The sequence below is a fragment of the Herpailurus yagouaroundi genome, unplaced genomic scaffold (genome assembly GCF_014898765.1).
Source record: "Herpailurus yagouaroundi ecotype Mexico unplaced genomic scaffold, PumYag 195, whole genome shotgun sequence".
NCBI classification, from domain to species: domain Eukaryota; kingdom Metazoa; phylum Chordata; class Mammalia; order Carnivora; family Felidae; genus Herpailurus; species Herpailurus yagouaroundi.
The window spans coordinates 8,930,841-8,957,016 of NW_024412426.1; the positions used below are offsets into that span (position 1 = coordinate 8,930,841).

The 26,176-nt window shown below is 37.0% G+C and overlaps 1 long non-coding RNA gene across 1 annotated transcript in view; it reads left to right on the top strand.

Moving 5' to 3' along the window:
* LOC121011806 (uncharacterized) overlaps nucleotides 1–19,038 on the top strand; it is a 23,181-nt gene extending 4,143 nt beyond the window's left edge. Inside the window, exons 2-3 of the long non-coding RNA XR_005781774.1 lie at nucleotides 15,323–15,607; nucleotides 18,780–19,038. This is a non-coding gene — a long non-coding RNA (uncharacterized LOC121011806). The remainder of the gene's footprint in view (nucleotides 1–15,322; nucleotides 15,608–18,779) is intronic.
* The last annotated feature ends 7,138 nt before the right edge of the window (nucleotides 19,039–26,176 follow it).

A 26,176-nucleotide genomic window follows, 5' to 3' on the forward strand; every position in this document is an offset into this window, starting at 1 on the left:
AGCAAACATTTTTTGAACATGTTTCCTTAATCATAGAAGTACTAGCACACAGAATTTCAATAAATTTCTGCTGAAACTTTAAACTTCTATTACTTTGCAATAGACTGTATTTTTGCTCAAAATATTCATTGCCTCTTCCATGGGTCCCTGCCTATGGGAGGATGAAATGTCTCTGCTCATTGTAGCAGGTATGGTCATGTGACTTTCTTTGATCATTGAAATATAACTGGAAATGATAATCCTGCTTCTGAATGGAAACTTTATTTTTTTTTATTTATATATGAAATTTATTGTCAAATTGGTTTCCATACAACACCCAGTGCTCATCCCAAAAGGTGCCCCCCTCAATACCCATCACCCACCCTCTCCTCCCTCCCACCCCCCATCAACCCTCAGTTTGTTCTCAGTTCTCAACAGTCTCTTATGCTTTGGCTCTCTCCCACTCTAACCTCTTTTTTTTTTTTTTTTCCTTCCCCTCCCCCATGGGTTCCTGTTAAGTTTCTCAGGATCCACATAAGAGTGAAACCATATGGTATCTGTCTTTCTCTGTATGGCTTATTTCACTTAGCATCACACTCTCTAGTTCCATCCACGTTGCTACAAAAGGCCATATTTCATTTTTTCTCATTGCCACGTAGTATTCCATTGTGTATATAAACCACAATTTCTTTATCCTGAATGGAAACTTTAATAGCCATTCCATAGTCAGTCACCACCAGTTTCTTTTTCCTTCTGACATGAGACTATTATGTTTCAAATGAGGACTGCTTTTTCATCATGGGTTCTACAGTGAAGAAGATATTGAATCAATCCTGACCCCACTATAGATGAAAAACAAACCTTTGTTATAAGCCACTAAGATTTTGAGATCATTATTGCCACATAGTCCGAACCAAGGGAAGAACCACTAATTATAGTTTCTTCACATTTTTTAGATTAAAAAGCACTTAAAAGTTATTTTTCCTTTTTTTAATGTTTTTTATTTTTGAGACAGAGAAATAGAGTGTGAGCAGGGGAGGGGAAGAGGGAGAGGGAGACAATCTGAAGCAGGCTCCAGGCTCTGAGCTGTCAGCACAGAGCCCGATGTGGGGCTCGAACCCACAAACCGTGAGATCATGACCTGAGCCAAAGTTGGACGCTCAACCAACTGAGCCACCCAGGCACCTCTTAAAAGTTATTTTTCTAACTTTCATATTATGGGCAACATTTTACAAGTTAAGAGATAATCAAAATAGGGTCTATAAATAAATGTCATTTGTGCACTAAACAGTAAAGAAGTGTCCAAACTTCTAGTTGACAACTTAATATGTATTGTGTGGTTAATAAAATACTATTTGATTTAAACTGATGTGTACTATATGTTTTAACATTTTACAATACTTGCTTTTAAAAATTTTTTTAAATGTTTATTTTTGAGAAAGAGAGAGAGAGAGACAGAGCATGAGCAAGGGGAAGGAGAGGCAGAAAGAGAGGAATACACAGAATCTGAAGTAGCTCCAGGCTCTGAACTGTCAGCACAGAGCTTGACACAGGGCTCAAACCTACAGACTGTGAGATCATGACCTGAGCTGAAGTCGGACACTCAACCTATGAGCCACCCAGACACCCCTACAATACTTGCTTTATTCAATGGAAGCAAGCAACCATGTATTCACCCAACAATCCACATGACTTTTTAAAGTATTTTAAAGTAAGCTGCAGGCATCAGTGCACTTCACCCCTAAACACTACAGCATGTATATCACTACTGGGGTTATATTTTCTTATGATTTTTTTTCTTTTGAAGTAAAATTTATATGTAATGTATAAATTGAAGTGTATCACTCAGTGATTTTTGTGAAACAAATATTCCTATGCAATCCAAATATCAATCAAGACATAGAGCATGGCCATCACCCAACAAAGGTTTCACTGTTAATTTTCAGCCCACAGATTTGGTGTGTGTATGTGCTTTTGAATGTTGCATATATTTTTATTCTCAAGTATATGAACTTCATATATTTCAGGAGAGATTTAAATATATTCCTAGAACTCAAACTGATATGTCATGTTTACATACCTCTTTAGGTCTTAGGAATGATATACTTTAAAAGGAACTGGGTTCTAAAACATAAAACTTTAAGCATCTGATAACTTGAGGATTTTTTTCTGGGCCCTTATTATTCTTTCTCTGCCTTTGCTTTCTGGATAATTTTGTTTTTGTAATGATCATCCAACAGAGGGAATGTCCCTACCACATCAAGTAGTATCATCATCATTTGTACACAATTGAAACTTTGGCAATCTATGTTCTACAAAAGACATTGGTGGTGCTGGGATATATTTTTCTGATGCTAATCACAACACAGTTATGTGGGTTTAGAGTGGCCAGGACTGAGACTGGTTAGTAAAAGAAGGATAACCACAAATAAGAGAGAAATATAATGGTTTATACTATATGCTTTGTGGCTGTACACATGTGACAGACTAAAATAATGAGCAGAAACAGCATCAGTAGATAAGCTGAGCCAGCATCAAAAGACAAGGGAAATATAAGAAAAAATATAGGGTTATTTTTTTTATTAAAAAAAATTATTCTTGGGGGGGGGAGAGGAGCATAGGGAGAGAGAGAATCCTTTTTTTATTAAAAAAAGTTTTTAATGTTTATTTATTTTTGAGAGACAGAGAGATAGAGCACGAGCAGGTGAGGAGCAGAGAGGGAGACACAGAATCCGAAGCAGGCTCCAGGCCCCGAGCTGTCAGCACAGAGCCTGACGTGGGGCTAGAACTCATGGACTGCGAGATCATGACACGAGCTGAAGTCGGATGCTTAACCAACTGAGCCATCCAGGCATCCCAGAGAATCTCTCTTTTTTCTTTTTTTAATGTTCACTTATTTTTAAGAGAGAGGGAGCACAGAGCTCAAACTCATGAACCATGAGATCATGACCTGAGCTGAAGTCAGATGCTTAACCCCCTGAGCCACCCAGGCACCCCAAGAGAGAAAAATCTTAGGCAGGCTCCACACTCAGCAGGGAGCCCAACTTGGAGTTTTATCCCATGACTCTGGATCATGACCTGAGCCAAAACCAAGAGTCGGTCACTAAACTGATTGAGCCACCCAGGCGTCCCAAATATAGGGTTATTTTTATGTGACCTGAAATGTGGCCTTAATTTCCTTCTACTGTTTCCCTGTCCCCATCCTTTATGTGGCCTTAGTAGCCTAAGATAACATATGCCCACGATGCAAAAATAAACATAGTGGAATAGTAGTCTGTTTATATCTTTATTATATAATATGGATGTAAAAAGTTCATTCCTAAAATCTGGAGATTTGAGAGATTAATACTGTGTGCATACAAAGAGAGGTTGCTATTAATGGAAATTAGAACAGTGAAAAATGATTTCTACTTATTAAATTCACATAGAAATATCATTCCAGTTATCATTGTCAAGGTATTTATCTTTCAGGAATAGGCACCAAAATTTAAAATATTGAAATATTATTTTATAGAAATTATTAATTAATTGAACTAATATACATCCTTTTATCCAGGGGATTCTTTTAAAACAATTTTTTTCTTACTGTTTTTATTTATTTTTGAAACAGAGAGAGACAGAGCATGAGCAGGGGAGGGGCAGAGAGAGAGGGAGACACAGAATCTGAAGTAGGCTCCAGGCTCTGAGCCATCAGCACAGAGCCCGATGTGGGGCTCTAACTCACAGAGTGTGAGATCATGACCTGAGCCAAAGTCGGATGCTCAACTGACTGAGCCACCCAGGCACCCCATCCAGGGGATTCTTAATAAAACCAAGTTTGGGTAGAATGGAATTGATAGGCAATGTATAAATCCTGCTTACCACAGAGAGAAGGAATTCATGACTGAATGAAGGTATCTCACCACATTTTATTCTTAATTACTTAATAACGATCTTCCTTACCTATAATTTAAAAGGTCAGAAATAGAAGAATTATGAACGAGGTTACAGGCAACATGAACAATTTATAAAATCATCTAATGGAGATTTAATGTATAGCATAGTGAATGTAGTTAATACTGTATTGTATGCTTGAAAGTTGCTAAGAGAACAAATGTTAAAAGTTCTTACCACACACACCAAAAAAGGTAACTATTTGAGGTAATAGGTGGGTTAATTAACCTTATTGTGGCAATAATTTGGCAATATATAAATATATCAAATCATCGCATCGTACACCGTAAACTTACCCAAAGTTATATGTCAACTATTTCTCAAATCTTGAAAATAATATGAAGAAGAATAAAAAAACAGAATCTGGGAAAACAAAGAAACAACTTATCTAAGACCTTTTTACTATATGTTCTCTGAAGCTTCCTTTCATCCCAACTGACTCTCTGTGTGCCTTGTTGCTGAAATATTCCTTGGACTTGGCATGTGAAGCTTAGCTTAGACACAAGTTACTAGAGGTTATAACTATAATAAATTATTCTCTCCAGCCCCTACTTATCTCCAACCCCATCACTGAAAATTAACTGTATCCCTGGCATTTATTGAAATATAGAAGTATGTTTGTTTTATAATTAGAAATAGATTTAGTGGAAACATTATTGTTCTCTTTAGATATCTGAAGAGTTGTCATTTCTAAGATGAATTTCTTATATCTCCTTGAGACAAAATTAAGAGTAGACATAACTGTAGGCCAATTTGGGGCTCACTCTAGGGAAAGCATTTCTAATAACTAGAACAATCAGATGGTAGGATAGACTATCTAATGAATATGTGATATTTCTATCACTCAAACCATTTGATATGTCTAGGAAGAAATTAGGTGAGCATGTATATGAGTTTCCTTCATTAAGTTGATTAAAGATGACTTCCAAGAGTTTTTTCTTTCATTTCTAAAAATCTATAAACTAAAAAACAGTAGAATGACCCTTCATTAAAATTTTGACTTGAAAATACTTAAACCTAAGTACTTTAAATCATATTTCATTGATCTAGCCAATTATCTACATACCTATTATATCAGGTTGGGTATCATCATCAAGAGTTTGCAGATGGTAGGTATATTGCTCTGGGTTTATGAGATCAGATAATGATGGAATGAAATTACACTGTTTATCTCATTTATCAGTTGAATATCCATCAATGTATATCCCAGGCACTGATCTGAACATATGAGACAAGAGCCTCAAAATACTCACAATATCAGAGCAGGGTGCTTTTGAGAATTAGAGAGACCACCACATTGCTAACAAGAAAACTTGTGTATGTGATGGCAAAATTCTACAAGTGGCCTTTAAGAAGTTCTCTCTTGGGCCATATTCATATTCTATGCTTTATTCAGTTTCATATGTCCTCTCTAGCAGGGTACTATAAAGAGCTTGTAGGAAGACATTGTTATCCTTGCTGATATTATCTTAGGACAGCCAAGGGCATACATTATCACACCCCTCTCTTTTCAATAATAAATAACGTCAAAAATAACATGGCTTAAGATCTCTGTTAAGAAAATTAAACTTTAAACTTTGAATTTCAGGAAAGTTTAATATACCTGCACTATATTTGTAATTCATGATGTTCCTAAGTTGAATTTGTGATTATTCCACTGAGTCTATATTACAATAATTCCCTGGTTGAATCTATTACGCTCATGAGATTTGGTGGCTTATTATTAAACCTGTTAGAGTTAATTATATTTATTGCACTGATCTTCCCTGAAGGAAACTTGAGAATTGTCTTTCTCATCCTTAATTAGGAAATCATAAAATGCAATTCTGAGGACAGGGGAATTGTTTTCTTTGGCTCAATAAGACTGACCTACCAAAATCTCTCTTGATATCAGGTAAAAAAAATTAACTTTACTACTAAGCTACAAAAGGATATTCTATTAAATAAAAGATTAGTTTCTTCATTTTACCTTTTTAAGGGAAGAAAGGTTTTCATCCTCTGCTTAAATCATACCTTTCATTTTAAATAACAAAATTGCCTTGTAAGTTATAATGTCCCATTAGTTTGCTAGGGCTACCATAAGAAAATACCACAAATTGAGTGACTTAAATAACAGAAATTTATTTACCTAAAGTTCTGGAAGCTAGAAATCTATGATCAAAGTATCTGCAAGGTTCATCCTTCTGAGGAATGTAAAAGAGAATCTGTTCCGGGTCTCTCTCAGTGGCTTGTAGACGGCCACCTTCTCCCTATACATGTATGACTCTGTGTTCAGATTTCCCCTTTTTATAAGGACAAATTTGTGTCCAAATTTCCCCTTTTTGTAAGGACAGCAATAATATTGGATTAGGACCCATCCTAATAACTTCATTTTAATTTGGTTGACTATGTAAAGACCCTATCTCCAAGTAAGTCTATATTCTGCAGTACAGGGGATAGGAATCCAACATTATCTCTTTTGGGGAGACAAAACACAACCTATAATAAATGTCATCAAGGAAAATGTCCTACAATGTGAATTATTTTTCCAGCAACATTTCTGATTTATTAAAAAGAACTGGAGTTACCTTTGCAGCAATTTTTCTTCTTTTATCCCCCCACCACATTTTAACTGGAGAAGATAATGTGGTCTAAAAATATATAAAGTAAAAATGGTCAAAACCACAGAGAGGTAGACAAGTTCATAATTGTAGTGAGAGCTTTTTATATATACCTCTTTTAGTAATTTATAGAATAAGAAAACAAAAACTTAATGAGGATATAACACCAGAAAAGTATACTCAAGATATTTGACCAAATGAATAAATATAGGACACTCTACTCAAGCACTTAAGAATATACTTTCTTTTCAAGCACACATAAAATATCTACAAAAATTGACTACAAGCTGGACCAACAAAGCAATTCTCATCAAAGTTCAAATGAATGAAATTATACAGACTAGATAGAATACATTATTGACCCCAATATAGTTAAGCTATAAATCAGTAATAAAAGATAACCAGAAAATTCTCATATATTTGTAAATTTACTACATATCCTCATAACCCATAATCAAAGAAGAAATCCTAACAGAATGAGAAAATATTTGGAGTTGAACCATATGAAAATGTTAATTTCAAAATTTATACAATTTAGCCAAAGAAATCCTTACAATTTATAGCCTTAAAGGCATATAGTAGAAAAGAAGAAAGACCAAATATTAAATGAGAAAGCATTCCATTCATCTAGAGAAATTAGAAAAGGACTAGAAAGAAAGAAAGACTGAATATTAGTGAGCAAGCATTCTATTCATCTAGAGAAATTAGAAAAGGACTAGAAAATACAAGAAAAGTAGAGGAAATAAAATAACAAAAATAAGAGCAGAAACTAGTGAGAAAACACAAATCAACCAAACAAAAAAAATTAAGGACTAGTAAAACTGAGAAGACACTAGTGAGAGTTTTTAAAGAAAAAAAAGAGAGAGAGAGAGAAAACAAATGTCCAGTATAAGAGATGAAAAAAGAGACAACACTACAGATCCAGCATGCATTAAAAATATGGTAAAAGGAGAACCTAAGCAACTCCTTCAGACAGAAATTCTTAATGCCTTACTCTCTACACTCTAGCTTTTAGAGACTGCCAAAATTACTGCTTAAAATAAGTGGATCATTGGGTAGACCTTGGACACTTTTTCCTACAGACTTTTTGGCAGTAATAATTTGGTAGCTATCTCCTTGTTATTAATGCAGATGAAGGCCACAGGAAGTTCCTACAATTAAATTTGGGGGGTAACCTCAAGTGCCTTTTAAATCAATAGTGCTAGGGGCGCCTGGGTGGCTCAGTCAGTTAGGCATCTGACTTTGGCTCAGGTCATGATCTCGCTGGTGGGTTTGAGCCCCGCATCGGGCTCTGTGCTGACAGCTCAGAGCCTGGACCCTGCTTCGGATTCTGTGTCTCCTCCTCTCTCTGCCCCTCCCATGCTCATGCTTTGTCTGTCTCTGTCTCTTAATAATAAATAAACGTTAAAAAAGATTTTAAAAATAAAAAAATTTAAATCAATAGTGCCAGTTTTTTTCTCAAATATAACTAATGACCCAGACAAATAGTAAAATTTAAGACCAATTTTAAGCTTTATCATCTTTCTCTCTAGTGAAGGTGAAGTAGCATACAAAGTGCCAAACAAAAATGCCATTAGGAAGCCAAATGTTAGAGAAATCTGAATCAGTAAGTTCCTGAATAATTAAAGTTCTTTTATTATCTAGACACAACTTAAAATATTAAACTAAGGGAGCCATTAGCAAGAACTTGGTAATTTTATGTAGAAGTTGTAATGGACTTTAACGTATGTAACTCAGCAATATGCAAATTTTGTGTTGTTAAAATACTTTTTAAACTTTGAGAGAATCTTCAGTTTTATCTCTGCATAAATCAAGATAATAACCGATGACTTATCACTGCAGAATATTTGGGTTCAAGAAGACATCACTTGTAGTTCTACATGCTCCTTACCATACTGGCATTTCCATAAAATTAAGAGCATATATTATGAAAATAGGAAACATGAGTTTTCCATTGAGAAGTATTTCATTTAAGGGGCTCCAATTTAGAGTTGCTTTGGCATGAGTTGAAGAAATGAGTCTCATCTGTCAAAATCTTCATGTATGAGAATTGTAATCCACCAGAAAAATTAAAAACTTCAGGTTTGTTTTGCTTCTTTGAAAATACAAAAGATACAGAAAACTTTAAATAATAGACCAAACACCTATGTATCTGCCACACAGAATTAACCAATATTAACAGTAATATTTTCTTTAGATTTATTTATCTCTATGGGGGGGTGGGAGATAAAGAAATAAAACTTTACAAATTAAATTTTAACTCCATATAATCTCTTTTCTGATGCTGATGTCCTCTACTCTTTATTCCTCCCCAGAGGTAAGCACTACCCTGAGTTTGTTGTCTGGTCAGTGCTTTTGTTTTCCAAGGATAGATTTAAATACCTACCAACAGTACATAGTGTTTACAGTGTTACTTCCTTATTGCTCTGCAACTTGCTATTTTCACCCAACATTTTCTAAACTTACCCATGTTAATATTTAAAACTCTATTTCATTTATTTATTTATTTTATTTATTTTTTTTTCAACATTTATTTATTTTTGGGACAGAGAGAGACAGAGCATGAACGGGGGAGGGGCAGAGAGAGAGGGAGACGCAGAATCGGAAACAGGCTCCAGGCTCTGAGCCATCAGCCCAGAGCCCGACGCGGGGCTCGAACTCACGGACCGCGAGATCGTGACCTGGCTGAAGTCGGACGCTTAACCGACTGCGCCACCCAGGCACCCCTATTTCATTTATTTTTATCTGCTATTTAGTATCCCATCATATTATTAAACACAATTCATCTATCTTTTTTCTTACTGATGGGTATTTAGGATGTTTCCATATTTTTGCTATTACAAATCATGTAGCAGTTAATATTCCTTTTTAAAAAATATAGTTGTTTTGTTTTTATTTAGAGAGAGTGAGAGCAGGGAAGAGGGGCAGAGAGAGAGAAAGAAAATCTAAAGCAGGCTCTACGCTCAGTGCAGAGCCCAACCTGGGGCTGAATCCCATGACCCTGGGCTCATGACCTGAGCAGAAATCAACAGTCAGACACTCAACCAACTGAGCCACCCAGGTGCCCCAATATTCATACATATACACATATATATGTATATACACACACACACATATATATGTGTATATATACATGTGTATATAAACATATGTATGTATATATATGTGTGTGTGTATATGCATATATATCCTCATTTATGTTAGAATTTCTTGAATGCAGTGGTCTCCCACTTTGCTGACCAGACTGCCTTACCAATAAGAACTTAACTGCCTAACCCCAGTATTTCTATATTGTTTATAAATTATATAAATGCTCTATTACACGAATATATAACATCCATTATCAAATGTAAAATTTTTCTTACAAGATGAAATGAATAAATACAAACTTCTATTATTTTCTTCCCACATTCCATTTGAATTGCTAGATTATAGGATATAGATATGTACAGTTTACTTACACTACTATCATATTATCATCATATTATATTATCATATATCAATATAATGCCACATTATTATTGGTAGTAGTAGTATCCAAACAACTATACTAATTTGCATGTCTTCAGAATATGAAAATTTCCATTTTCCTACATCCTTACTAACACTTGATATAAACATATGTTTCAAACATTTTATTTTGATAAGATTTCAAACCAGCAGATAAGTTGCTAGGATGGTTTAACGACCTCCTATGTAAATTCCACATAGATTCACCAACTATTAATACTTTTGCTACATTTGCTTTCTTTCTCCATCCTTCTCTGCTTTTCTCTTTCCTTTCCTTTCCTTCGTATATATTTGTATTTTATTTACATATTTTTTTCCTGAACCGTTTGAATATTGTAGATATTATGACTTGTCAGTCTTAAGTATTCCCATATGTAACTCCCCAAAACAAAGGCATTTTCTTTGTAACCATGATACAATTATCAAATTCAGGAAACTTAACATTGGTATAGAATTATAAAATTTCACCAGTTTTCCCATCAAATCCTTTCGAGCAATTTTTCCTGATCCAGGACACGTGTTGAACTTAGTTGTCTTGTCTAAGTCTCCTTTACTCTGAAAAAGCTTCTGAGACTTTTTTTTCTTTTTCATGACATTGACGAATTTGAAGAGTATAGGCCAGTTATTTTGTTTCCTGTTCTAAATTTAGATTTGCCTAATGGTTTGTGCATGTGAGATTCGGTTATACATTTTTGGTGAGAATATGACATAAGTGAAGCTGTGTCCTCAGTGAATCACATCAGGACATTGTCAATTCTTTTAAGTTTTCCTATCTAATGGACATGAAATGGAATTGCGTTTTATTTTGCATTTTCTTGATGGATCATGACACTGAGCATCTTTTCCTATGTTTACTGGCCATTTGAGTTTCTTCTTTTAGAATTGGTTTTTCATAATCTTTTGTCTATTTTTCTTTGATTCAGATGTTATTTGAGAGAAATGTGTCATAGATGTCCTTCCAAACTGTCACTTGTCTTTTATATTTAGTTATGCTTTGCTTTGCAGATCTTTAAAATTTTAATGTAGTCTAATTCTACCATGTTTTCCTTTACGATTCCTTTGGTGTCTTGTTAAAATAAATTCTCTCCTATGCTGTAAAGATCTCTTATGGTTACTTCTTATAGTTTTTAACATTCTATTAACATTTATGTTAAATATAATACAATATAATATAATATAATAAATATATAATGACTTTATTACTCCAAAATTACTTATTGTATCACGTCTTACTAACTAGTTAGGCTGCCCTTTCTGTTTTTTTGTCCACCCCCCCAAAATTATTTTGATTGTTTGTGGGCCTTTAAAGTCCATAACATTCATATTGGGGTTTTAACTGGGAACCCATTGACTTTGTGAATTAAGTTACAGATAATTTAATCTTTATGATATTGAGTTCTTCCAACTATGAACATGAATCTGATATATCTTGTTTTCAGTCAGGTTCTACATTATGTTGTTTGATAACATGTTGTAATTTTCCCCATGAGTCCTGCTAAGCTTTTATTGGCTTTTATTCCCAGAGATCGCAGTGGTTTTATTGCTAATGTGAATGTTACCTATTTTTTGTTACATTTTAAATTGATTATTGCTGGTGTATAAAAATCTATTGATTTTGGAGGCACCTGAGTGGTGCAACTGGGTAAGTGTCCAAATTCAGCTCAGGTTATGATCTCACGGTTTATGAATTCAAACCCCTCCTTTGGGCTCTCTGCTCTCAGTGCAGATCCCATTTTGAATTTTCTGTCTCCCTTTTTCTCTGCCCCTCCCCCACTCATTCACACACACTCTGTCTCTAACATAAATAAGCATTTTAAAAAAAAATTATCGATTTTTATAGGTTAATCTTGTGTTTAGTTCCAATGGTTTGTCAATTTTTTAGACTTTTTTGTAGAGAGATATATCATCTACAAATAAAGACAATTTGTCCCTTCTTTTCAAATTTTTGCACTTCTTTTTTTCTTTTTCTTTGACAGGATCAGATAGGTCCTAAGTACAGTGTTAAATAGTAGTAGTCATAGGAAGAGGCCTCCTTGTCTTGTTCCTGACTTTAGAGAGTTTCACCATTGTGATGTCAGTTGTAGGTTTTTGTTAGGTAGCTGTAGCAGACATTTTTGGTCTAGTATCACATCCCCTCCATCTCTAATTTTAGCTGCATCTATAATGAACATAGTTGACTTATTCTAACAGCATCTTACTTCAAGTGTATGCCGTGTGTCTCTGGTGACTTTTTTCCCCTTTATGGCCTCTCTGCGGGCCTTTCCAGAAACCACAGGAGCCCACTCAGTCCTTGTGGGCTGTACATTCTAGAAGTGCTGGGCTAGGAGTGTTAATGCTCCTGGGGTCGCCCCTCAGTCAATTGTGAATGGGAGCTCATAGATAGATGCCCCAGCTCCTAGCCTTTCCTTTGTCTGATGGACCACTCCTTTCATGCTCCTCGGGGCCTCAGTGATATAAATATTGAGACCTTGCTGCTTATAACAGCAGTCTTTAAAACACACCCTTATATTGACTTACTTTCCTTGCTTGTGGCATTCTCCTGAAACCTCACCGCTGCTTCCTGGGGTCATCTCCCAAACAAAGCACTTAGTACTTTGGTCCTTGTCTTAAGCTATTTTCAAGGAATTTCAAAGTATCTTTTTACTTCATAGTTTCTAAGAGCTTCTATCATGAATTTCTAGTGTATTTTATTGAATATGCTTTCCATCATATCTGTTAAGATGATCCTACAGGGGCGCCTGGGTGGCGCAGTCGGTTAAGCGTCCGACTTCAGCCAGGTCACGATCTCGCGGTCCGTGAGTTTGAGCCCCGCGTCAGGCTCTGGGCTGATGGCTCGGAGCCTGGAGCCTGTTTCTGATTCTGTGTCTCCCTCTCTCTCTCTGCCCCTCCCCCGTTCATGTTCTGTCTCTCTCTGTCGCAAAAATAAATAAACGTTGAAAAAAAAAATTAAAAAAAAAAGATGATCCTACATTTCTTTCAGTTTAATCAGTTAATGTGGCTAATTACTTCAATAAAATGTCTTGATGTTACAACATCTTTTTTGGGGGAGGGGTGGGTTAAGCCCTTCTCGGTCATGATGTGTTTTTTTATTTTTTGGGTTTGGTTTCTGTGTGTGTGCGTGTGTGATTTTGTTGTGTTTTTTTTTAAGTTTTATTTTAATTCCAGTTAGTTAACATACAGTGTTATACTAGTTTCGGGTGCACAATATAGTGATGTCACACTTCCATTCAACACTCTGAGCTGGTCACAACAAGTGCATCATCAGGGAAATACAAATCAAAACTACAATGAGATACCACCTAATACCTGTCAGAATGGCTAAAATCAAAAACACAAGAAACAACAGGTGTTGGCGAGGATGTGGAGAAAAAGGAAACTACATGAACTATTGGTGGAAATGCAAACGGGTGCAGTCATTCTGGAAAACAGTGTGGAGATTCCTCAAAAAGCTAGAAATAGAACTACCCTGTGACCTAGCAATTGCACTATTTGGCATTTACCTAGAGAATACAAAAACACTCATTCAAAGGGATAAGTTGACCCCTATGTATATAGCAGCATTATTTACAATAGCCATGGTACAGAAGCATCTCAGGTGTCCATCAACTGATGAATGGATAAAGAAGATAGATAGATAGATAGATAGATAGATAGATAGATAGATATAATGAAATATTTTCAGCCATAAAAAATAATGAAGTCATGCCACTTGCATGATGTATTTGGTTTTGTTTGTTCATTTGTTGACTTTTGGATTTTCATTTTTCATGCTGGATTTGATATGCTAATATTTCCTTAGGATTTTTGTATTTACATTTATAAGTGAGATATGGCCATAATTTTCTTTTTGTTGTCCTAATCCAGTCTTGTTATAAAGTTCCCTTCTCTCTTTGTTCTTCTCTAGGGTGGCTTATATTAGAAAAGGATTGTGTTCTTTGAAGATTCAGTGAATTTCGTTTATTTTTAAATTTTTTAAAATATAATTTATTGTCAAGCTGGCTAACATACAGTGTATACAGTGTGCTCTTGGTTTTGGGGGTAGATTCCCGTGATTCATCGCTTGCATACAACACCCAGTGCTCATCCCAACAAGTGCCCTCCTTAATGCCCATCAGTGAATTTAGTTTAAAACCACATAAGCCTAAGGTTTGTGGTTTTTTGTTTTTTGGTTTTTTTAGGTTTAGAGGAAAAGAAGATTTTCAACAATAGATTTTTTTTTTTACTGGTTATTGCCTTATTTAAATTTTTAGCTTTTTGATGCCACTTTGATGATGTATATATAGTCTTATGGAAAGTTTTCCATTTCATTTAAGTTTTTAAACTTGTGGGCAAATTTAATTTATTGAAACGCTTATTCTATTCTAGCTTTCAAGTTTTCTACTGTAAATACAATTTTGTCCTTTTAATTTCTAGTATTTTTGTGTTCTCCCTCCTTTTCTCTTTATCAGTTACTAGTGTTTTCTCTTTTTGATTAGTGTATTCAAAGGACCAGCTTCTGGTTGTGATTCTTTAGTCATTTGTTTTCTATATTATTTATTTATTTCTATCTTGACTACATCCTTGTTGAGAGGCTGTATCTGGTTCTATCTGCTATTCTAGGTACGAAGCTTTAGATAAGCCATCTCACAGGTTGGGATCACATTTTCTTCCAGCCCGGCTCCACTATTTACTTCACTTACACATAAGTTGAGAATTAGACTCCCAGCCACATCAGCCAATTCTCTGACCCAGAACCCAACAGGTGTACATTATTAGCCCCAATTACTGCATTGTTTCTATTCAGTTATGGTCCATGAGGATTTTAATCTAGCTTCTGAGCACAGCTGTATTTTAATTGTTCTTCCTTTCTTATATTTTATTTATCATTGCATTGCCGTGTATTTTGGGAGTGGTGGTTAAATTGTAAATTCACAGAACCATCTTGACTGAGAGTCAGGCAATCATTTTTCTAATTCTTTGTAGAATTAGAAACTATTTAACTGTTTAGAAAAACAGAAATAATTTTATAGTTCCAAGAGTAAATTTTAACTATTTCTGTGAATAAAAGTTATCCTTTTTTGCCTTAGAATTTTTTTTTAATTTTTTTCAACGTTTTTTATTTATTTTTGGGACAGAGAGAGACAGAGCATGAACGGGGGAGGGGCGGAGAGAGAGGGAGACACAGAATCGGAAACAGGCTCCAGGCTCCGAGCCATCAGCCCAGAGCCCGACGCGGGGCTCGAACTCACGGACCGCGAGATCGTGACCTGGCTGAAGTCGGACGCTCAACCGACTGCGCCACCCAGGCGCCCCTGCCTTAGAATTTTTAAAAGATAAAATGAAGCTGTATCAAATCTGTTCAGAAAGTATGTAAGACCAGAGGACCAGAACTTCAATAAAAAGCCAAGAATAGCTGCCCAGTGGCCCCAGGATGGGTATGGAGGTAGCATGGCAGTTAAGAGATGCCCAGGACACAGAGAAATCATATTCAGAGGAATACCTCCTGAGCCAGCAGAAGATGCACCAGAAATCCAGCCTCCATCTGGAAGTTCAAGCAGAGTCTTTGCCACTTTCCAAGATTGGCTGTCTCTCTGCGGATCCCTCAGGTAGGCAAGTGCTTCCGGTGGAACTCAGGAAACTGATGAAACTGACTACCACTCACAAAAGGGAAACCACTGTAGGAGCCTCTGTCACTTGTGGTTCCCAGTCTGACTTATAGCATGGGGACTTAGAACCACCATCCTCTGGGCACTCGGAAGAACTTCAGAAAATCCTGTGGAGGATGATGAAAATATTATCCATATTGATTCATCTGATGAAAACCTAGAACCAATCTCTGGAAAATATTGCTCTTAGCAACATAAGAACTGCAGGAAATCTTTTCAGGACTTTGGGAGCACATAAAGAATCATGTAGTGGAACATTCCTATTGCTGCCCCCTCTTGGAGCCAGGAACTCTCGCGGGCTGCCAACCTACACCTGCACAAGTTGATTCATTCTAGGGACCAGCCTATAAGTGCCCTGAATGTGATAAAGGTTTCATCTTCACAGATGTGTGGAGGCAATGGTGTAATGTACACAACATGGCGTGTGCTAATATTGCCGTGGGAAATGGTGTCTTGAAAAAGTCCTGCTACACTGCATCAGAACCATCACAGTTCAGATGGGTGAAATACAGGAAAAGAGGACTCCAAATTATACATTTGTCCTGTTTGTTGCAGTGATTTTGCAAACCAAACCCTCTATCTAAACATATCTAAACCCTCTATCCAAACATGATCCATCGACAGGTCAAGCCATACAAGTGCCAAGAATGGCCTTTGTTCATTTGGTCAGGTTAAAAAGTCACCAACAGGAGCACCTGGGCAGCTCAGTCAGTTAAGTGTCCAACTCTTGATTTTGGTTCAGGTCATAATCTGACAGTTGAGATCAAGCCCCACATCAGGCTCTGCACCGACAGTGTGGAGTCTGCTTGGGATTCTCTCTCTCCCTCTCTCTCTCTCTCTCCCTCTCTCTCTCCCCAAATCAATGAATAAACATTAAAAAAAAAAAAAGACACCAGCAAACACACTCTGGAGAGCACTCCCTCTACTGTGATGAGTGTGGAGGGACCTTCACAAGGCTGGCATACCTTCGGCCCCATCAGCAGATTCCTAGTGGAGAGAAACCATATTCCTGTGCTTGTTGTGGCCATTCTTTCACTGAGTCAGTGCTCTGAGGAGGCAGGAACAGCTTCCCAAGGTGGAGGAATCCTGGTGTCAGGGACAGATAAGTTTATTATCACCTTTTGTTTTTATCTCCATTAAGATCTATTAACTAAATCAAGGTTTCTAATATGGTCACTAACTTAGGCCAGATTTTTTTTCCCAGACTCTGTCCCTTCATGGATGGCTCAAAATAAATCTAAGAATGCGGTTTATTTTCCCCTTGGAAATGCTATGGTCATTTCTAGCAGGAGTAAAGTAGGTATTTTCAGGTGCAGAGAACACTGTTATTAATGACTGAGAATTGAGTTTTTACAGTTAGCAGACTCCTTATCAAGAAGCCTGGCCCTTTTCATAATTTGGTGTCTTGCTTGGTACTTTCAGGACTAGTCTTTAACTGGAGTTTTCCATTATAGTAATCTCTCTGCTGTTTGCATGCTGTTTGGGATGCAAATGTAGTCTCTTTCCTTGAGTATCTTGGTAATTTGGTTTATTTTTGCCATTAATTGTTGCATTTTTTTTCCAAAATAAAATATTTTCTTAAAATTGTTGACAGTATTTATTTGGATGAACTTCAAACTACAGGTACAAATTTTATGTATTCCAGGAGTAATGTTCCCTTTTGAGAGAGAATATGACCCATATTAGTAGTGAACTTCCCATATGAGTAAGTAGTGAATTCACTTATGTATTTTAAGAAATCCACTCACCCCTTAGGAGTATGTGTTGTCTTAGTCATCTTCTGGTTTTTTTTTCCTTTTTAAAAATCATCAAAAAGAGAATGTTTGGTTGAGCTTACTTTGTAAGTCTGTTATGGTCCTTTCCTATTGTAACTGACTTAAGCTCCTGGGTTAGGGTGCTGGACACACATTTGGAAATGGAATCAATCTAATACAGATTCTTAAATTCAAGCCAAGCCAATTGTTGGGCTTTACAAAGTCTATGGTCTCCTGAAGTCCAAAGGAAAACATCAGTGATGTGGATTATTTTGATAGGATTCATATCTTATTGGATTCTCAAGGAGCCTGTAATTCAAGAAAAGGTTCAGAACTACTTTACAAAATTTATGGAGTGACTTTCAGCTTCATTCACTCTGATTTCATCGTTGTCTTTTGTTCTTTATGAATTCTCTCAGAACTGATGTATCATTATGAAAGCACCATCTTTAATATACCTCTAATGAATGTCTTCTTTTACATTTATGATTGTATTGGCATTAACTTCTTTTGCAGGATGTATGTTTTAAGATTTTTTGAAATTTTGATGAAACTTGCATGCTAAAATTGCAAACTTGTTTTTGCTTTACATCTTTATGCAGTTAATAACTGGTGATGGTAGAAAACAAGCTAAAATAAGCAATATGGTGATGGAACAACTTGAAAGCATAGGGAAATAGTTTCATTGAAATGGAAAGGGGAATTATGAACGGCTTAGAAGACAGAAATGGCTCTGAGTTGAGAATTTTGAATGTACTCTTAAAGCCATTTTATCAGGATAAAAAGAAAATATAAACATTTCCATTGCAATATCTGTTCTAAGCATTATTTAAGTCTACCATAATTTCTGAAATTAATAGATCCCATTAAAGTGATGATCTTTAGCAAGTGTAACAGATAGAAATCAAATCACATAAAAATGAAAAAGAAGATCTAGTAGAATGGAAAGAGCTCTGGGCTGCCATTAGGGGCTGTGCAATTTCCAGCTTCCTCGCTTGCAAAATAGTGATTTCTAAGGTCCAGTGCAGTTCCAAAATTTCTTTGCTTAAGTGACAGGATGAATTCTATTTCCACTGTGCTTTCAGCTACCTGAAGTGACATAAGTGATTATTATTTAATATTCATGGTTGCAAGAGGGTCCGGATACTATTTGTTTCGCAGTAGTATGGTAAACTGAACAACAGCCACCAGCAGTGTCTGGAGATAGTACTTGCAGATGCTAATCCTTGGAACCTGTAAATGTTACCTCTTAAAAAAAGGGGGCAGGTGGGTTGGCAGATGCAATAAAGGATTTTGAGATGGAGAGATTTCCTGGATTGTGTGGGTGAACTCTAAATGCCATCATAGTGTCCTTACAGGAGACAGGCACAGAGAGATTTGACACAGACAGAAAAGAAGACAGTATGAACATGGAGACAAGAGACTGGAATGATACAGCCACAAGACAAGGGATGCTGGCAGCCACCAGAAGCCGGAAGAGAGAAGGAACCGAGTCTCCCCTAGAGCTTCTGGAGGGAGCTTGGCCCTGCCCACATCTTGATTTTAGCCCAGTGATACTGATTGCAGACTTCTGGCTTCCAAAACACTGAGAAAATAAATTTCTGTTGTTGTGAGATACTTAGGTTATGGTACTTTGTTACATAGCCAGAGGAAACTAATACAAGTGGCTCACACACACATATGCAGACATCCAGGCGTTATGATTGTGGACCTAATTATATGGGGGAAGATAGATGCATACCGACTGCATTTCTGTGTTGTCTGTTTAGAGTTATACAAATCCCAGGCTGATGGAGAATTATTAAACATATGTTTCCAGATGTACGTCTTATGATTGCAGAAGTATCAGGGAGGTGCCTCTCCCAACTATCCCCCTCCATTGATGCCTAAAGTCCCTTTTTTTAGGATACACCTTTTGCAGTCTCAAAATGGAAAAAATAGGTATCTATGTATTTATTTCCTACCACTTTCCTTTCAGGAACGTGAATTGAGGAGGACCAAATAGGGGCTTCAGTTGCCTCACATATGCATCTACATTACCCTCTCATTCAACTCCTCTCCCTCATTGGCCCCCTTGGTCCTTAAAGACAGGAATTCAAAGGTGAGAGTGAAAAGGAGAAATGGGGAGCTGCCAACTGCAGAAGGCTGAGGGCAGGGCAGTGGGAACAAATGGGGTTTAGGCAAAGAGACAGTATTTATAGCAGAAGGAGCACTAACTTCCCAGTGAGCCAAGGGAGGAAGCTGGGTTTGGCCTTAGTTCCACACTCTGCCCCCACTTTGAGGTGGAGGCAGTACAGCTAGGCAGATCTGAACAGATGTTCTGCTTCTATGCTTACTAGCTAGGGAAGCTTGGATACATTGCTTATGCTTTCCACAACTTTGTTTTCTTATCTGAAAAGTGGGGATAACAACACTACTTTCCTAGGACTGTGTTGTAGATGCTACAGAATTAGAGATTTCTCCACTTACTAGGGAAGACCATGTTTTAGTTCATTTTTCTCCATGGATTAGGAATTGCAGTATTCCCCCAAAAAAGGTAATCAAAAGGGTTTCATTGTTTTGTGTGTCTCGCATCCATGAAATACAGCCAGACCAACACTAAACCATCCTACACACCTAGAAAACTGATTGGAGGATTAACACAACAATCTGCACAACCTGAACCACAGAATTCAGCAGGTAAACGGTGCGGAGAGGTGAACTTGGGGAACGAAAAGGAGCAGGAAGGGAGGTGTTTTTGCGAGCGGAGAGAGGACAGAGACTGGGGGCAGGGGAGAATACGGGAAAAGCGCCCCTCCCCAAAAGCAACTGGAGAGAAAGTGGAAAATTGGAAACAGCCGCAGGGACTAAGCTAAAAAGGGAGAAAGAAGAAAGGAGAGGGTTTAAATTCCAATAAGACTGTAAACAAGGGGAGCACAAAGTCTGCAGCTCGATACCTGGCGGTGCTCTGGTGGGAAGGGCAAATCCCCAGAAGCAGAGTGGCGTCCGGGAGGTTCTCAGGCCACACGGGGAAAAGCGGTTCCACTGCTGGAAGGACATTTGGTAGAGACTGTTGAAGCCACCTGGTCCCAGCAGACCCCAGAAAATGGCCACGTTCACTGGTGCTGGAACAAGGTCATTAAGAGTGAACTCTGATACCAGATGTGTGTTGTGATTTTCCATAATCCCTGAAACGCTGCTGCTACACTATCTTGTGAACGTTTTCTGGGGCGGGTGGCACCCGGCCGCAGTCTTGAGGCAGCAACAGCAGCAGGGTCCAGCAAGCGTTCCTGGGTGCAGCCAGCATTTGGCCATTGCTCCGTGAGACCCTCCCGCAGAGGGGCGGGACGGGTCAAAGCCGCAGTCCTTCAGAAGTAAGGGGCCGGGGAAAACAGCCACATCTGAGACAGAACTCGGAAGAGAGGTGCTGCCTGGGGCCTGGTCACGGAGAGTGAAGAAGCGGGGAGTGGACGAGAGCTGAAGACCGAGGACGGGTGCGTGACTGCTGATTCGGGAGAACAGCCTGGGTAACTGGCTGGTGCCATTTTCACCACTCCTGCACAGGTGCATATGCACTTACGAGTGCCACAATGATCCACCCCAGTAGGCTAGTAGTGCCATCTAGTGGGGAGCTGAGCTGTTACTGTGAGCCCCGCCCAACTGGGCCAACCTCGATCTTCAAAAACACAAGTCTCACCGCCTGCTTAGTTTATGGACCAAAAAGCGCTTCATAGTCTGACTTCTAGGGGAAAATGAAGTAATTTCAGTCCTACTTCAATCTGTTAGCAGGTCCATCTATTCAATTTTCTTTCTTTTTTTCCTTTTACACTTCTTTTCTTTTTCTTGAATACAGAAGGAGAAAAAATTCATTTTTATTTTCAATTTTTATTAAAAATATTTTCTTTAATTTATATTACTATATTCTTTACTTTTGTGTAAATTTTTTAAAATTCTATTTTACTTCCATCATTTTATTTTAGCCTACTTCAGTGTATTCCCCTTTTCAAATTTTCAAATGATTTCCTTTTTTTCTTTTTCTCTCTTTTTTGTTTCTTTTCTTTTTCTTGAATGCAGAAAGAGAAAAACTTCACTTTTACTTTCAACTATTAAAACATTTTTCTTTACTTTTTTAGTTTTTTTTTTGCTTTCATGTAAATTTTTTCAAATTCTATTTTACTTCCATCATTTTATTTTAGTCTACTACAGTGTATTCACTTTTTAAAAGTGCCTGGGTGGCGCAGTCGGTTGGGCGTCCGACTTCAGCCAGGTCATGATCTCGCGGTCCGTGAGTTCGAGCCCCGCATCGGGCTCTGGGCTGATGGCTCAGAGCCTGGAGCCTGTTTCCGATTCTGTGTCTCCCTCTCTCTCTGCTCCTCCCCCATTCATGCTCTGTCTCTCTCTGTCCCCAAAATAAAAATAAAAACGTTGAAAAAAAAAAATTTTTTTAAATAAAAAAATAAAATAAATAAATAAATAAAATAAAATTTTCAAACGATTTCCTTTTTTTCTTTTTTCTTTTTCTTTTTTCTCTTTTTCATTTTTTTCTTGAATACATAAAGAGAAAAAATTCATTTTTATTTTTAATTTTTATTAAAGATATTTTTCTTTAATTGTTTTCTACTATATTCCTTACTTTTGTGTATATTTTTTGAAATTCTATTTTACTCCCATCATCTCATTTTAGTCTGCTTCAGTGTATTCATTTTTTCAAATTCTCAAATGATTTCCTTTTTTCTTTCTTTTCTTCCCCCCCTTTTTTCTCTAATCTGTCAAACCACTTTCAATGCCCAGACCAAAACACACCTAGGATTTAGCATCATTTATTCGATTTGTGTGTGTGTGTGTGTGTTTAATTTTTTAATTTTAATATTTTTTTAATTTTAATTTTTCTGCCTCATTAATTCCTTTTCTCCCTTCAAAATGACAAAATGAAGGAATTCACCCCAAAAGAAAGAGCACGAAGAAACGACAGCCAGGGATTTAACCAACACAGATACAGCAAGATGTCTGAACCAGAATTTAGAACCACGATAATAAGAATACTAGCTGGAGTCAAAAATAGATTAGAATCCCTTTCTGCAGAGATAAAAGAAGTAAAAAAGAATAAAATTTAAAATGCCATAACTGAGCTGCAATCACGGATGGATGCAGCAGCGGCAAGGATGGATGAGGCAGAACAGAGAATCAGTGATACAGAGGACAAACTTATAGAGAATAACGAAGCAGAGAAAAAGAGGGAGATTAAGGCAAAAGAGTACAATTTAAGAATTAGAGAAATCAGTGACTCATTAAAAAGGAAGAACATCAGAATCATAGGAGTCCCATAAGAGGAAGAGAGATAAATAGGGGTAGAAGGGTTATATGAGCAAATCATAGCACAAAACTTTCCTAACCTGGGAAAGACACAGACATCAAAATCCAAGAAGCACAGAGGACCCCATTTGATTCAACAAAAACCAACCGTCAACAAGGCATATCATAGTCAAGTTCACAAAATACTCAGGCAAGGAGAGAATCATGAAAGCAGCAAGGGAAAAAAAAGTCCCTAACCTACAAGGGAAGACAGATCAGGTTTGCAGCAGTCCTATCCACAGAAACTTGGCAGGCCAGAAAGGAGTGGCAGGATATATTCAGGGTGCTGAATCAGAAAAACATGCAGCCAAGAATTCTTTACCCAGCAAGGCTGTCATTCAAAATAGAAGGAGAAATAAAAAGCTTCCCAGACAAACAAAAATTAAAGGAGTTTGTGACCACTAAACCAGCCCTGCAAGAAATTTTAAGGGGGACTCTCTGAGGGGAGAAAAGATGGAAAAAAAAATATATATATATAATATATATATTATATAAATATATATATAAGTTATATATTATAAACGATATATATATCAAAAGCAACAAAGATTAGAAAGGACCAGAGAACACCACCAGAAACTCCAACTCTACAAGCATCATAATGGCAATAAATTCATATCTTTCAGTACTCACTCTAAATGTCAATGGATCCAATGCTCCAATCAAAAGACATAGGGTAACTGAATGGATAAGAAAACAAGATACATCTATATGCTGTTTACAAGAGACCCACTTTAGACCTAAAGACACCTTCAGATTGAAAATAAGGGGATGGGGAACCATCTATCGTGCTAATGGTCAACAAAAGAAAGCCGGAGTAGCCATACTTATATCAGACAATTTAGACTTTAAAATAAAGACTGTATCAAGAGATGCAGAAGGGCATTATATCATAATCAAGGGGTCTATCCACCAAGAAGACCTAACAATTATAAACATTCATGCACCAAATGTAGCAGCACCCAAATATATAAATCAATTAATCAAAAACAAAAAGAAACTCATCGATAGTAATACCATAATAGTAGGAGACTTCAACACCCCACTCACAGCAATGGACAGATCATCTAATCAAAAAATCAACAAGGAAACAATGGCTCTGAATGACACACTGGACCAGATGGACTTAACAGATATATTCAGAACATTTTATCCTAAAGCAGCAGAATATACATTCTTCTCCAGTGCACATGGAACGTTCTCCAGAATAGACCATATACTGGGACACAAATCAGCCCTAAATAAGTACAAAAGGATTGAGATCATACCATGCATATTTTCAGACCACAATGCTACGAAACTCGAAATCAACCCCAAGAAAAAATTTGGAAAGGTAACAAACACTTGGAGACTGAAGAACATCCTACCAAGGAATGAATGGGATAACCAAGCAGTTAAAGAGGAAATTAAAAAGTGTATGGAAATCAGTGAAAATGATAACACCACAACCCAAAACCTCTGGGACGCAGCAAAGGTGGTCATAAGAGAAAAGTATATAGCAATCCAGGCCTTCCTAAAGAAGAAAAATCTCAGATACACAACCTAACCTCATGCCTTAAGGAGCTGGAAAAAGAACAGCAAATAAAACCCCAAACCAGCAGAAGACAGGAAATAATAAAGATTAGAGCAGAAATTAATGCTATCAAAACCAAAAAAAAAGTAGAACAGATCAATGAAACCAGAAGCTGGTTCTTTGAAATAATTAACAAAATTGATAAGCCACTAGCCAGTTTGATCAAAAAGAAAAAGTAAAGGACCCACCTAAATAAAATCAAGAATGACAGAGGAGAGATCACAGCCAACACAGCAGAAATAAAAACAACAATAAGAGATTATTATGAGCAATTAGCAATTATATGCCAATAAGATGGGCAATCTGGAAGAAATGGACAAATTCCTAGAAACATATACACTACCAAAACTGAAATAGGAAGGAATAGAAAGTTTGAACAGACCGATAACCAGTAAGGAAAACGAATTAGTAATCAAAAATCTGCCAAAAAAAAAACAAGAGTCCAGAGCTAGATGGCTTTCCAGGGGAATTCTACCAAACATTTAAGGAAGAGTTAACACCTATTCTCTTGAAGCTGTCCCAAAAATTAGAAATGGAAGGGAAACTTCCAAACTCTTTCTATGAAGCCAGCATTACCTTGATTCCAAAACCAGACAGAGACCACATTAAAAGGAGAACTATAGACCAATTTCCCTGATGAACATGGATGCAAAAATCCTCAACAAGATATTAGCCAACTGGCTCCAACAATACATTAAAAAAATTATTCACCACGACCAAGTGGGATTTATACCTGGGATGCGGAGCTGGTTCAATATCCGCAAAACAATTAACATGATCCATCACATCAATAAAAGAAAGGACAAGAACCACATGATCCTCTCAATAGATGCAGAGAAAGCATTTGACAAAATACAGCATCCTTTCTTAATAAAAACCCTCAAGAAAGTAGGGATAGAAGGAGCATACCTTGAGATCATAAAAGCCATATATGAACGACCCAACACTAATATCATCCTCAACGGGGAAAAACTGAGAGCTTTCCCCCTAGGGTCAGGAAAAAGACAGGGATGTCCACTCTCACCACTGTTATTCAACATAGTATTGGAAGTCTTAGCCTCTGCAATCAGTCAACACAAAAAAATAAAAGGCATCCAAATCAGCCAGGAGGAGGTCAAACGTTCACTCTTCACAGATGACACGATACTCTATATGGAAAACCTAAAAGATTCCACCAAAAAAACTTCTAGAATTGATTCATGAATTCAGCAAAGTTGCAGGATATAAAATCAACGCACAGAAATCGGTTGCCTTCCTATACACCAACAATGAAGCAACAGAAAGAGAAATCAAGGAATGGATCCCATTTACAGTTGCACAAAAAAACATAAAATACCTAGGAATAAATCTAACCAAAGAAGGGAAAATCTATATGCTGAAAACTATAGAAAGCTTATGAAAGAAATTGAAGAAACAAAAAAAATGGAAAAAGATTCCATGCTGCTGGATAGGAAGAACAAATATTGTTAAAATGTCAATACTACCCAAAGCAATCTACATATTCAATGCAATCATATCAAAATAACACCAGGGTTCTTCACAGAGCTAGAACAATAATCTGAAATTTTGTATGGAATCAGAAAAGACCCTGAATAGCCAAAGCAATCTTGAAAAAGAAAACCAAAGCAGGAGGCATCACAATCCCAGACTTCAAGTTATACTACAAAGCTGTAATCATCAAGACAGTATGGTACAGGCACAAGAACAGACACTCAGATCAATGCAACAGAATAGAGAACCCAGAAATGGACCCAAAAATGTATGGCCAACTAATCTTTGACAAAGCAGGAAAGATATCCAATGGAATAAAGACAGTCTCTTCAGCAAGTGGTGCTGGGGAAACTGGACAGC